Genomic DNA, 15736 nt, shown 5'->3' with positions numbered 1-15736 from the left:
TATCGCGATACGCGATGGATCCATTACGTATCGCGATGGGTCAAGAAATCAGATTTGCAAATTTGGTCCTTGTACCGAACTATGAACTCCCATAATTATTACGTGATTACCAAAGTCTATGTTCAAATACTCGTTGTATCGCACGAGCACTCTTCTAGTAACTTAATATTTGTTTATAGTCGTGTCTATAAGCTACCCACGTCAAAGATAAATAGAAATACTTACATTTTATTAAACATATGAATTTATTATCTTAACGTAACATAACATAATATTATACCATAAACACATTTTTAACTTTTATCTAAAGGATGCCACATTGGCATTAGCCACATCCTTAACAATCTCATCAAAGTCCAAAGCCTGCAACACCTCACCATACAATACCTTCGTATGACACCCGTACACGTGTCCATCCCACTTCCTCTTAACCAACGCCTCCGCCAGCTTCACAGCCGCCGTAACCGTCTCCTCAGCGCTATCATGCGCCGAGTATATTATCCCCTTCGACACCGCCACCGCCGCCGTAACCTTCTCAGCTCTCATCAAAACATCACGCAACACCGCCGGAGATCCAATCTTACACTTCAAAACCTTCACAATCCAATTTGGTACCACGAGGTTAATATCCATCTCACTCATGTACAAAAACCCTCTATCGTTACGCATCATGACGTAATCGTGAGCTTGCGCGAGGAGAAATCCACCGGCGGAGGCGTGGCCGGTGACCGCGGCGATTGAAGGCATCGGAAGAGAGATTAGGTCGCGGATGAGTGAGCGGAGTTTGGAGGACATGAGGATGGTGCGGTGTGGATCGGATTGAGACCACGCGAGGTCGTAGCCGTTTGAGAAGAATTTGCCGTGTGCGGTTGTGATGAGCGCGGATGGGGATTTGGATTCGGATTGGATGCGGTGAAGGGCGGACGAGAGGGAGTCCAGGAGCGTGGGGTTTAGCCGGTGCTCGTCGTCACCCGTTAAGGTAAGTATGTAAATGTTACCGCGTTTCTCTAATGTGCACATTTTTTTTACTGTTGGATTGTTGAGTGTGGGAGTGTAAGAGTAGTCAGAGTACAACGGTTTAAATACAAAACCAAAGAGAAATAAAAGAAAAGAAAACAAAAAGAAAAAGGAAAAAATATTGCATCGACCAGTCAATAGTCATTGGCTCATAATTTAATAACCTATCATGGGGTGTGTAGACTATAAAGGAAATATAATTCTGATAAAATAAAACTTTAATAATGTGAGTTTTTATCAAAGCATTAGGCTGCTTCTTTGAAAAAAAAGTTTGCACGTTAGTTATAGTTTTGGTTACGTGAGTCATGTATCGGAACTAAAACAAAAACAATATAAAGCCTAGGGTGGGCTAATGAGGTGGCGTCGGTCACTAAAACACCGCGTTGGTAGAACCGAGTGTTGTCAATCCCAGGCGTTGAGCCGACAAGTCTGGGAAAATTTGTTCGGCCCCCGTCACATTCGTTACGGTACCAAAACTAAACAAAAGGATAAAACACAAAAACAAAATTGGAATTTGGTCGGTTGTTATTAAGTTCGTTACAATGCCGAAACTAAAAAAGAAATCGGGTGTTGAATTCGGTCGGTTTCACTTAACAATACAATCATACGGCCCACACCAAAGTTAATGTTGAAACTTGAAAGACAACCATTCTCACATATACAAAAACATAAATAACATACTTAAAAAAAACAAAAAAAAACGATGTTTGCACCATCAAAGATTCGATTTGTTGTCCAATTTTGTCCCAATCACAATTGGGTCCCAAACATTATACCAAATCAAGACAATAGGGATGTTCACAGTTCGGTTTTCGTAGTTTTTAGGTTAAACCGTGAACCGATCCGTTAGTAACGGTTTTTAAATTGTATACCGAAACCAAACCGTATAACTTTTAAACCGAATCGTTGGTAACGGTTTGGTCCCGTTTGGTTTCACGGTTTGGGCTTGTTGTGCTTTTAAACAAAATGTACAAAGTAAATATATGATATATACAAGTACATCGTTCATGAATTTGTAGAATTTAGGTTGTTAAAACACAAATCTGTAAAACTACAACCAATGAGATTGATAGTTCATTGATAAAGGCAAAGCCTTTAAATTTTATGGGTTGTGAAATAGTTTAGGAGGTATTGTGTTAAAGCCCCACAAACAACAAGAATTATAAAGAAATCTGTTGTCAAAATATATAATTACTATCGAAAACTTACTTTGTACGATAACTTTTAATTAACCGACAAACTAGCAAGACGCAATGGTCAAATGATTGGTTTATTTCATGTACTCATATTCTATGTGCACCATGTGGTTCGGTGAAGCTAAATATATTAGTGAACTTTTGTTGGGTTAACTAAACATGCATGGCCCTTTTATAGTTAATATATATTTGGGCTGCACTTTCTTTGTCAAAGTAAATGGACTTATGACAGGCCACAAGAAAAGAAAAGGATGGCATCAATTTTATTTTTTGGCATTAATAACATTATCAAAAATCAACATGTCAATGAGTAAGTCCCTCTATAATCATCCTTGGTGTAAAGTTTTGTAAGATTTTAGGGTTCTATTCATGTTAACTTTTCGGAACAATATTTTCTTGTAATTGTTTGATAATGTACATGAACTTTGATATTTCGTATTGTCATTACTCATGCTATTGAAGGTTAATTGGCAACGTTGACGTGTGTTTAAAGGCTGCAGTAATACTTATTTATGTAGGGATTAATATTGTGTTCTAAGGCTATATAACATACAACTGTTAATTGATATGTGAAGGAACTTCCATGCCAATCGCAATTGATTGATAATTGTTGGTGTTCTTGATTAGGATTATAGAAAACCTGACTTATCAAATGTTCATGGAGGTTCAACTATTAATTAGATGAAATCTGATTGATCATTCAATCACTTGTTTGAATCTGGTGTGATAATTTCACTTGTGTACACTTAATAAAAGTTTCATCAACATTAAAATAATCTTTTTCATCTTATCAAGTTTAATAATTGCAACTTCATAATTTATTTTTTATTTGTTTTGTAAATAGTTTAAATAATCAAACGAACATATATATTGACCACATTCTCTTCGTGATAAACACAAATCGGGTTTTGTATAATCAGAACAATACGGTCATCATCAAAACAAAGAAACAACCAAGTAATAAAGAAAAATTCCACCAATCTTTCCAATTCAAAACTTTATTTTTAATTAAAAGAAAACCCAATGATTTAATGTTTTCCATAACTTTAGAGACTGCATCTGCTTTATCTTAACAAATAGTGTTGTTTCTTGCCTTCTAAGTGACCCACATGCGTCATTATAATTCCGTGTAAAACCTTACTAAATAACGGAACAATTTTTTTGTTTTTTGAGAAGGTCCTGTTCTGTAAAAACGAAATATAGGAGGAATATTGCACCACAAACTTATGAAACTCCGAACCTGATTAGCGAATTGGCATGAAGTAAATAGATAATCAGCAGTTTCCTGTTGCTCACCATATTCATTATGAATAAACAAACAGCCACTAATAAAAACCCAAGATTAATTGGATGTCAGCTAACAGGATATATTATGGTACACTGGGCATCTTTTGAGTTCTGCAGCAAATAAGCTTTCACACCAGGAAGAGGTTTCATGGATTCACTCAACGAACTACATGGGATGCCTTTAAACGAGTGTTCAGTATAAAAGAAACTAAAAATCCAAATTCAAACACTTCAAATCCAGAAAAGGCGCATGTGTCACCAAATCATCTAGAAAATTTGAGAGTAGATTAACAACAGATGAGAAAACCGTAAGCGATTTCGCATTAGATAAAGTATTAAACATTATCAGCACGTCATCAAATAGTATCTTCTCTTCTTGTTGGCTGCAACAACCATTGTAATCAAGAACTGCAGTTTTAAGAATAGGAAGACCGCCCTGATGTGTAGTCAGCGGTGGAAAGTTAGCCCCTCGGTACTCAAAATATTTAAGTTTTGGAGTGGCGAGTTCATAGAGGTCGACATAACTGGTGTTAGAGATGGTTAACTCTGAAAGTCGCGGAGCGTGTATATTCAAAACATTACTATTTGTTTTAAGAGGACAGTGAACCAGAGTTAACTTGTCTAGTGCCAGAAACCGTGAGAATGGATCAAGATCCGTAATAATCACCCACCCTTTTGAGGTGTAAATTAGTGAGATTCTTGAATAAACCTGTTCTTCGTCCCAAAATCACACAACCCATATCATATTTTCTGCTCTCTAATTTCAAATTAGTTACTGAATCCATGAAGCATGCAACCAAAACGGCCAATTATCGCAGCATTTTCCACCCTGTGTGATGTCCATCCACAGTTCTTTGACGCCATGCAAAAGAGCGTAATCAAGAACTTTAATTAAAAGCTTGGCTCTACATGTTCCAGCACGTTTGAAAGACAATTTGTCCAGCTTGGCCGGTTCACGAAGAGATAAAACAACATAGACGAACCTATCGAAAGCATTGAGCCCATCAAAACCAGTATAGGAATTGAAACTGAGCACTGGAATACTAGTCCATGAACAACCCCATGATTTTGATAGCATCAATGTTGAATGGCATGTTTGGTTTCAACAGAAGAAAAAATGTGAAGCTGCAGGGATTCCGGCAAATTTGTAAACCTTGTTTCGTTTCCTTCTTCTCCACGTAACCTTTTCATGGTATAAAAAAGTGGTTTTTTTTTTTAATATTAGGGTTAAGAGACGAGAATAACTTAATAGGTTTTTGTTAATAGAGGCAGATTAGTGATGATGGTAGGTTTTAATAGATGCACGATGGTGGGCTTTAAAAAGTCCATGTGACACAAGCCAATTATATTGTTTTCTTTTTTTTTTTTTAAATATAAACGGCCCAACTAATCATACTAGAGTAACAATATTAAAGTTGGTTGTGGCTCAATGGTAGAGCACTCATTTTACAAATGAAAGGTAGGGGGATCAAACCTTACTACCACCAACTTATATGGGCTTGCCAGGGTTCGAGTCTTGATCTCACCCGGTTTTACCGGCTCCTCGCTGTCGTGCTGTTTGGCGGACGTGGGGGTCGGGTTTTATCCGGTGAGTCCCTCAATAGGTGGACCTCTAGGGGCTCCGTCCGTCCGGACTAGTGGCCGGCTCGGGCTACCTTTAGCCAATGGTGTGACATTCGTCAATTTCGGGTCACTTTTGTTATGTAAACCCGACCCGTTTGTAACCCGAACATTTCAAATATATAAAATATTGGATCTTGTCATTTAAAATATATAAAATATATAAAATATTGTTTTTTTATATTATGCATCGTTTGAACAATTTAAACATACCCATTTTTATGCAAACCATAAAAGAATCTTTATACCCAACCCTTCACTCCTTCCCTATATATACACACCCATCTTCTTCATTTTACTCTTGCTACATCTCCAAAAACTCTCTCAAAACTCCATAGATTCAAGGTTGTTATTTCTTATGTATTCTTGAAGTTTTGACTTCTCAAGTCAAACTAACTATAGTCTTTCATTCTAACTTGTTCATCTAACATTACTAACTCTTGAATATGGTGGTACAACATATATATAATACACACCCCTTGTTTCCTTTATTTGTTACTTCACCGACTCTGGTTGGTTAAGTTTCGAACGTCATAAAGCAAGGCTTCATGGAGGACTTCGTGTTCTTGATATATATTTACACACACATAACTTATTATACATATCACTTATGACTAACTTCTAACCCTTTAGTTTGTTCATCTTATTTACAAGTTCCATGGTGTGGGTTTGTATAAGACTAACCTCGGTTTAACCGAAACTAGTCCAAACCAGAAACCGAACTTTTGTTTACTAGTTTTGTTAAAATAGTTGTTTAAACATGTTTGTTGCTAGATTTGAGTTTCAAAAATCATTTTTACAAGTTCTTTGATATTAAGCATATGGAATCCATCTATGAACTCGTTGGGAGATGGAAACCGAACTAAACCGAAACTCGATCCTTCCTCGGTTTGGCCAGATATTATCGGCGTTTCATTCGGAATTTTTCCAAGATCTCTTTGCCTCTTACCTCTCTCACCCATAAGGGACAACCCTTCGATTGGGGTTCGAAGCAAGATGAAGCCTTTTGTACTCTCAAGGACATGCTTTGCAATGCTCCTATTCTAACTCTTCCCGATGGAAACGACGATTTTGTTGTATTTTGTGATGCATCCCATCAAGGACTTGGTTGTGTTCTCATGCAACGAGGTCAAGTCATCGCATACGCATCAAGGCAACTTAAGGTCAACGAGAAGAACTATACGATTCACGATCTCGAACTTGGTGCCGTCGTTTTCGCTCTCAAAATATGGAGACATTACCTTTATGGAACAAAATGTGTGGTTTTTACCGATCATAAAAGCCTTCAACACATTTTTGACCAAAAAGATCTCAACATGAGACAACGACGATGGGCCGAATTACTTAGTGATTACGACTGCGAGATTCGCTACCACCCCGGTAAATCGAATGTTGTCGCCGACGCCCTAAGTCGAAAGGTTAATGTTAAATTCGTTCTGCTTCTAAGCGTCATTGTTCAAACCGATCTTCAAATTCGTATCTTTCAAGCTCAACGCACCTCCGTTGAAGAAGGTAACATGTATGACGAAATGTCATGTGGAGAAGAACTTCAACTCGAAACCAAACCCGATGGTCTTTTGTATTTTCTCAATCGTTTGTGGGTTCCCGGTCGCGATGACCTTCGTACTTGTATTCTCGACGAAGCTCATAATTCGCACTATTCCGTTCATCCCGGTGCGGATAAGATGTACTTCGATCTTCGTGCTACCTTTTGGTGGCCGGGTTTGAAAAAGGACGTAGCGTTGTTTGTATCTAAATGTCTTACTTGCTCGAAAGTCAAAGCCGAACATCAAAGACCTTTTGGTCTACTCGAGCAACCACCGATTCCCGTTTGGAAATGGGAAGACATTGCTATGGACTTTATTACCAAATTACCCAAAACCCAAAAAGGCAACAATAGCATTTGGGTGATCATCGATCGATTAACCAAATCTGCTCATTTCATTCCGATCCGCGAGAAGTATTATGTCGAGCAGCTTGCTCAAATCTATGTTCGGGAAATCGTGTGCCGACACGGTTTGCCATTGTCTATCATCTCCGACCGCGATGCCCGTTTTACCTGTCATTTTTGGCGTTCACTTCAAGAAGCTTTGGGAACACGTATCGATCTTAGCACCGCTTATCATCCTCAAACGGACGGTCAATCCGAACGTACAATCCAAACACTCGAGGATATGCTACGAGCATGTGTTCTTGATTTTGGTGGGAATTGGGATTCTCATCTTCCGTTCATCGAGTTCTCCTACAACAATAGCTACCACTTTAGCATTGATGTGGCTCCTTTTCAAGCTCTTTACGGTCGTAAATGTCGTTCCCCGATTTGTTGGAACGAAATCGGTGAAGCTCAAATCACGGGACCCGAAATGGTCCAAGAAGCCACCGACGTCATTGATCAAATCCGTAAAAATCTCCTAACCGCTAGAAATCGTCAAAAGAGTTACGCCGACAAACGGCGAAAACCGATCGAATTTAATGTTGACGATCTTGTCCTTCTAAAAGTATCTCCTTGGAAGGGGGTAGTCCGTTTTGGAAAGAAGGGTAAACTAGCTCCTCGTTTCGTTGGTCCTTTTAAAATTTTTGAACGCGTTGGGAAAGTAGCGTATCGACTTGAACTACCGCAAGAACTTGCCGGTGTTCATCCGACATTTCATGTTTCGAATCTCAAAAAGTGCCTAGCCGAGGGTAATCTTCATATACCCCTCGATGAAGTTCATGTTGATGAGTCTATGATTATGGTTGATCGACCCGTTGAGATTATGGATCTCAACGAGAAGAAAACCAAGCGTAGTCGTATTCGGTTAGTAAAAGTTAGTTGGGAATCACGGCGTGGCGCGGAGTTTACTTGGGAACGAGAAGACACAATGAAAGAGAAGTATCCACATTTGTTTGCATCGTCGTCTTCATCTTAATTTCGGGACGAAATTTCCTAAAGTAGGGAATACTGTGACATTCGTCAATTTCGGGTCACTTTTGTTATGTAAACCCGACCCGTTTGTAACCCGAACATTTCAAATATATAAAATATTGGATCTTGTCATTTAAAATATATAAAATATTGTTTTTTTTATATTATGCATTGTTTGAACAATTTAAACATACCCATTTTTATGCAAACCATAAAAGAATCTTTATACCCAACCCTTCACTCCTTCCCTATATATACACACCCATCTTCTTCATTTTACTCTTGCTACATCTCCAAAAACTCTCTCAAAACTCCATAGATTCAAGGTTGTTATTTCTTATGTATTCTTGAAGTTTTGACTTCTCAAGTCAAACTAACTATAGTCTTTCATTCTAACTTGTTTATCTAACATTACTAACTCTTGAATATGGTGGTACAACATATATATAATACACACCCCTTGTTTCCTTTATTTGTTACTTCACCGACTCTGGTTGGTTAAGTTTCGAACGTCATAAGGCAAGGCTTCATGGAGGACTTCGTGTTCTTGATATATATTTACACACACATAACTTATTATACATATCACTTATGACTAACTTCTAACCCTTTAGTTTGTCCATCTTATTTACAAGTTCCATGGTGTGGGTTTGTATAAGACTAACCTCGGTTTAACCGAAACTAGTCCAAACCGGAAACCGAACTTTTGTTTACTAGTTTTGTTAAAATAGTTGTTTAAACATGTTTGTTGCTAGATTTGAGTTTCAAAAATCATTTTTACAAGTTCTTTGATATTAAGCATATGGAATCCATCTATGAACTCGTTGGGAGATGGAAACCGAACTAAACCGAAACTCGATCCTTCCTCGGTTTGGCCAGATATTATCGGCGTTTAATTCGGAATTTTTCCAAGATCTCTTTGCCTCTTACCTCTCTCACCCATAAGGGACAACCCTTCGATTGGGGTTCGAAGCAAGAGGAAGCCTTTTGTACTCTCAAGGACATGCTTTGCAATGCCTTCGATTGGGGTTTAATTAAAAGCTTGGCTCTACATGTTCCAGCACGTTTGAAAGACAATTTGTCCAGCTTGGCCGGTTCACGAAGAGATAAAACAACATAGACGAACCTATCGAAAGCATTGAGCCCATCAAAACCAGTATAGGAATTGAAACTGAGCACTGGAATACTAGTCCATGAACAACCCCATGATTTTGATAGCATCAATGTTGAATGGCATGTTTGGTTTCAACAGAAGAAAAAATGTGAAGCTGCAGGGATTCCGGCAAATTTGTAAACCTTGTTTCGTTTCCTTCTTCTCCACGTAACCTTTTCATGGTATAAAAAAGTGGTTTTTTTTTTTAATATTAGGGTTAAGAGACGAGAATAACTTAATAGGTTTTTGTTAATAGAGGCAGATTAGTGATGATGGTAGGTTTTAATGGATGCACGATGGTGGGCTTTAAAAAGTCCATGTGACACAAGCCAATTATATTGTTTTCTTTTTTTTTTTTAAATATAAACGGCCCAACTAATCATACTAGAGTAACAATATTAAAGTTGGTTGTGGCTCAATGGTAGAGCACTCATTTTACAAATGAAAGGTAGGGGGATCAAACCTTACTACCACCAACTTATATGGGCTTGCCAGGGTTCGAGTCTTGATCTCACCCGGTTTTACCGGCTCCTCGCTGTCGTGCTGTTTGGCGGACGTGGGGGTCGGGTTTTATCCGGTGAGTCCCTCAATAGGTGGACCTCTAGGGGCTCCGTCCGTCCGGACTAGTGGCCGGCTCGGGCTACATTTAGCCAATGGTGTGACATTCGTCAATTTCGGGTCACTTTTGTTATGTAAACCCGACCCGTTTGTAACCCGAACATTTCAAATATATAAAATATTGGATCTTGTTATTTAAAATATATAAAATATTGTTTTTTTATATTATGCATTGTTTGAACAATTTAAACATACCCATTTTTATGCAAACCATAAAAGAATCTTTATACCCAACCCTTCACTCCTTCCCTATATATACACACCCATCTTCTTCATTTTACTCTTGCTACATCTCCAAAAACTCTCTCAAAACTCCATAGATTCAAGGTTGTTATTTCTTATGTATTCTTGAAGTTTTGACTTCTCAAGTCAAACTAACTATAGTCTTTCATTCTAACTTGTTCATCTAACATTACTAACTCTTGAATATGGTGGTACAACATATATATAATACACACCCCTTGTTTCCTTTATTTGTTACTTCACCGACTCTGGTTGGTTAAGTTTCGAACGTCATAAGGCAAGGCTTCATGGAGGATTTCGTGTTCTTGATATATATTTACACACACATAACTTATTATACATATCACTTATGACTAACTTCTAACCCTTTAGTTTGTCCATCTTATTTACAAGTTCCATGGTGTGGGTTTGTATAAGACTAACCTCGGTTTAACCGAAACTAGTCCAAACCGGAAACCGAACTTTTGTTTACTAGTTTTGTTAAAATAGTTGTTTAAACATGTTTGTTGCTAGATTTGAGTTTCAAAAATCATTTTTACAAGTTCTTTGATATTAAGCATATGGAATCCATCTATGAACTCGTTGGGAGATGGAAACCGAACTAAACCGAAACTTTACTTAAAAGACTTGTAGTTAACTTTTTTTGTTGTAAAATTTAAGGTTTCTTCATTTATAAACCAATATACAAGTTCTATGATATTTGGGCATGTAGAAACCATCTATGAACTATTTGTGAGATGGAGACCGAACCAAACCGAACTATACCGACTTTTACTCGCTTAAGACACGCAAGTGTGTTTTTAGCTATCAAGACTTGTATATTTCTAAAAATAGTTTACAAACTGATTTTAATTATTTTCTTAAGTACTTGGAATAGTTGGATCCAACTTGATCTCATAACATAGTTTGGACCGACAAAACCGAACACTCGCTTAACGTGCGTTGTTAGTTCTAAACAATAGATCTACATACTTGGTTAAGTGTTAGTATGTTTTAATGAGTTATCTCATAACAATTAATATTTTGGAAAGTTGACTTTGGGTTCGACCATTTGTCATGACCCGAACCGACAACCCGAACACGTAAAAACCCGTTTTAGTATCTTTAGCCTAATGGAACTTGCATTCTAGCATTTTCCCCACCTTATTACTTAACATTGGGTAAATATTAAGGTTAGATACTTTAACCCGGTTTTGAGCAAACTTACATTTTTTAAAAGGGTTATTATTATAAATTCTTAAATAGTTACATTTTAAACCTTGAACTTTAATTGATTAGTTTTTGCAACAATTATTTTATTTAAAGATCTTCAAGACAACCTTTCTAAATCCAAGACTTTCTTTATTTAGGCTTCATACGTTAAACTCGTCGTTCCGGCAAATCTCCAAATAATCAATCTTTCAAGTTTATTACTTGAATGTGAGTAACTTCATACCCCGTTTTCTATCTTTTATTTTGGGGGTGACATTTCAACTTATCTAAACTAAATGTTTTATACTTGGGTCTTAAACCACAAACGTTGTTGTATACCTTACTTGAATAATTGCTCGATTTGGTGTTCTATGCTTATTTGACTATGTGTTTATCGCTTTTGGATGGTGGAACTATAAATCCTAGAACATTTGGCAACCCCTCATGGCAAGGTGTCGTTAACGTAATGCAATTAACGATAACTATAAAATCCTAAACTATTTGGCAACCCCTTATAGTTGGGTGTCGCTAACTTGTTAGCGATAACTATTTATCCAAGTTTATAGCTATTATTTATGGTTTTGTATACTAGTTTTGTGGCTTTTCATACTATATATCTATTGTTCAAACTTATGAATTGCTCACCAACCTTTGTGTTGATAAACTTTATTTTATGAAATGTTACAGGTTTGCATCTAGGTTGATTATGGAGTTCGGTGAAGAAAACATCACAAATACCGTTAGGATATTAGCAAAAATGAACAATATTTGATTTGCTATATTTTGTTGTATTTGAGTTATGAATATTTGGTTATGTGACATTTTCGATGTTGTGAAATGAAATGAGTTTGTTAAATATTGTCGCTTTAAATAGTGTCATGCGCTTATGAGCAATCGTTGCACCCCGGCATGTTCCGCCGCCTTTGGTCAGGGTGTGACAAATGGGGACCCGGGAGTTACTTAGTTGGCCGTTCAAAAAAAAAAGAGTAACTATATTAGGATGTGGCGGACCCGGGAGTTCTTTTTCAAGGGAGGACGATCAAGGTGTTTAATCATTCTTTTAAGCGACGGTATGGATTTTTGTCTACAAATAAGATTGATTTTAAAATTCTCAAAATAGCCTATTATGATCACGGTTTTCCATAAATAGCCTAAGACCAAACAAAAACCCAAGTTAGCCTAAAAATCCCATCGGATCCGATAGAAACCGTTTCCGATCCGACAGATTAATGACCATATCAGGACGCGCCACGAAGCATACTATTCCGTCTGATCCGACAGTTTACGGTTTTGTCTGATGGATTAATGAAACAAACCAATGTAATAATAAACAGTCAGATCTGACGGTTCAGTTCACATTTCTGTCGGATCCGATGGAAACCGTTTCCGATCCGACGGATTAATGACCATATCTGGGTGCGCCACGAAGCATACGATTCTGTCAGATCCGACAATTTACCGTTATGTCTGGTTTAATGAAACAAACCAATGTAATAATAAACAGTCGGATCTGACGGTTCAATTCACGTTTATGTCGGATCCGAGTGTTTAATTTGTCCGATGCACCCTACATCTTTCAATTCAGGGGTTTTTGATTTTGTGTTATAGAGTGAAATTGAACACTAAGGTTGTGTTCCCCTCGATAAACTAGACGATTTGCATTATTGATTTGCTTGATTTTGTGCAGAAATAAGAAAGATGGAGATGGAGGTTTAGGGTTTGAGAGGTAGAAGATGAATCATTTCGTCGGATCCGACGGTTTTTTAAAAAAATTTGTCGGATCCATTAATACGTTGACACGTGACGCGATTTTAAAGGTCCAAAAATTCCGTCGGACGGTGTTGAAATTCTTTCGGATCCGACATCTATCCCTCCTATTACGGGGATTTTTTATATTATTTGTTTCTAATATTTATTTATTTTTTGAATATTTATTTTTTTTATTGTATGAAAGTTAATAATATACTTATGGTTTGATGATAAATTGTTTTACAAATAAATGAGATATTATAACTCAGTTTAAAAAGTATATGGGTTTGATGAGACCCAAGACCCGTTTATTTTTTTTACTAAAAATTGGTTTTTAATTATAAATAATATATATATTTTTTTAAAATAAATAAGATATTAATTTTTAGTATATCCCTACTTTATAGGATTTTTAAATTAAATATTTGGTGAGATTGTTTTCAATTTAATGAGATGTTATAACCCGTTTAAGAAATATCTGGGTTTGATGAGACCTATACCCATGAATTCGGGTCAAATGCATGAGAAGCCTCCATTTAAAAAATCAAGCAAATCTAGTGACTCCAAAAAAAGTGGGGAGCGACCATATCGCGACACTTAGGATTTTTATGTTTTTGTTTATATATATTGTAGATACTAGTTTGATCATCTTGTGTTACGAGGGTTTATTTTAGTTTTGTTTATTAATCGATTTGCTATTTTATGATGATTTGTTATATTTGTTAATGTAGTTTTGTTTAATTTAATGCATATATATTAGTTTGTTATTATATTTTAGCGTTTGGGTTTTTCAATTGAGATGTATGGGGTTTTTAGATTTTTAACGAACAAACATAAACGAACGCGTGCATGTTGATTTTTTAAAACGAACAAACATGAACACACATATTTATCTAATGAAAAAGGGGGCGCTGATGTAGTTGACGATAGTGGTTAGTATCAGAAGTTAACGGCGATGGAGATGATAGACCGGTAACAGAGAACATGTAAAAGAGATAAATTAAATTAGGGTTTGATGATGAAAGTGTTTACCAATAAATGAGATCTTATAACTCATTTGTGGGATATTAGGGTTTGGTAAGACCTATAACCGTGAAAATTATTTTTTGATGATTAAGGGGTTATTTCACAAATAAATGAGATGTTGTAACCCGTTAAAGGGTTATCCGGGTTTGGTGAGACTCATGACCGGCAGAAATTATCGTTGATTATGAAAGAATTTCACAAATAAATGAGATGTTTAACTCATTTAAAGACTATCCGAGGTTGGTGAAACCTATACATGTGAATTCAGATTAAATGCAAGAGAATCCTTTATCCAGAAATCAAGCAAAGAATAAGAGGGAAGAGAACACGCAATATTTTATGATAAGCAGTTAGTTAGATAGGTAGATTAGATTGCTAGAAACCCAACGTGGCATGTTTGTATGGACGTCATTTGTTTTGTTAACCAGAACAGAAGACTCCACTAGAGAATCAAAACAAATGGCGAGTTTTGTTCTTCCTCAGACGTTTAGGGTTTCTGCTTCTTCTTCATCTTCCTCTTCAAATGGTTTAATTAAGATCTTTCTCTTGAAGAAAAAAAACACACACAGGTTAGGTGGTTAATCTAATCTGATCATCATCTATCTTGTGTGGTTTGTTTGTTTCAGGATCCGTTCTTCCGAGCAATCAACGAGGAGGAGGAGGTCCCATCATCATCGAACTCCCACTTAATCAAATTCGGAGACCCTTAATGCGTACCAGATCCAACGATCCACACAAGGTCCAGGAACTAATGGATAGTATTGCCCAAATTGGCCTTCAAGTTCCTGTAACCACCCATTATCTAACATACTTATTTAGCCATCGTTTTACTTTAATTCTTAAATTGACTATCGTTTTGTTCTTTTTAAAGTAGCCTACGTTTCATGTGAATTTGCAGATTGATGTGCTTGAGGTCGATGGCGCTTACTATGGTATGGACTCACCCGTCTTCATTCTTATTCCAATATAGGCTTTAAAAAATCTGGATTCTAATTTATTAATTGACGAAATAATAAAATTATTTTTGTTTTTGATTAAATTGCTATTTTGGTGGAGTACTTCATTGTAAAGCATTTAAAAGAATTTTATAATACATTATCGCTAAACATCAAATAGCGCCCACTATTTCATCGCTAACGCTACATAGCATATAGGTAGGTTGTCATTATTGATAACTATGCATAAAACTTGTCTAATTATATACCTTAATTAGGTTTTTCGGGATGCCATCGTTTCGAGGCTCATCAACGCTTAGGCCTTCCAACCATCCGCTGCAAGATACGACGTGGAACTAAAGAAACTTTAAGGTAATATCCTCGATTTACTATATTGTTGGTTAACTTTTTATTTGGAGCTGCAAACTACAACACGTTCAAATGGCTAAATTTGGACAGGTTAAAATCTGGTTTGAGTTGACCAGAAACACTTTCCGTCTAAAGTTGTTAGATTTTTTATTTTTTTTTATTTTTTTGTGTGTAACTATTAGCGTGTCAAGTATGATTTCAATAGTAATAAAAGTTTATTTTAGAAAAGAAAATAAAATTAGTTTGAAGATTTTATGCTACAATCGAGCCGTTTCTCTTTTAGTAGTTCACCAATGTTCTTGCATTTCTAACAGGCATCACCTTCGTTGAGGCGAGCATGGTAAAGACAACTGTTTTATGAAACTGACGATGATGCTCCATCTTATCTGGTAACACTTTCGTGTTCAATGTTTATCTGTAAAATTGT

General features: G+C 36.6%; 1 long non-coding RNA gene and 1 pseudogene across 1 annotated transcript; one reads left to right on the top strand and one right to left on the bottom strand.

Moving 5' to 3' along the window:
- Positions 1-300: 300 nt before the first annotated feature.
- Positions 301-1115, bottom strand: LOC143537929 (enoyl-CoA delta isomerase 1, peroxisomal pseudogene; annotated as a pseudogene).
- Positions 1116-14611: 13496 nt separating this feature from the next.
- On the top strand, positions 14612-15312 carry LOC143537910 (uncharacterized). Its single transcript, XR_013136163.1, has 3 exons — positions 14612-14792; positions 14904-14937; positions 15219-15312. It is a non-coding gene; the product is annotated as an uncharacterized LOC143537910 (long non-coding RNA).
- Positions 15313-15736: the final 424 nt, after the last annotated feature.

Source organism: Bidens hawaiensis, unplaced genomic scaffold, assembly GCF_021521415.1.
Source record: "Bidens hawaiensis isolate Kalapana, Puna unplaced genomic scaffold, B.hawaiensis_p1.1 tig00011436_1, whole genome shotgun sequence".
Lineage (NCBI taxonomy): Eukaryota > Viridiplantae > Streptophyta > Magnoliopsida > Asterales > Asteraceae > Bidens > Bidens hawaiensis.
The sequence above is the reverse complement of the archived record's forward strand: the minus strand, read 5'-3'. Positions and strand labels throughout refer to the sequence as shown.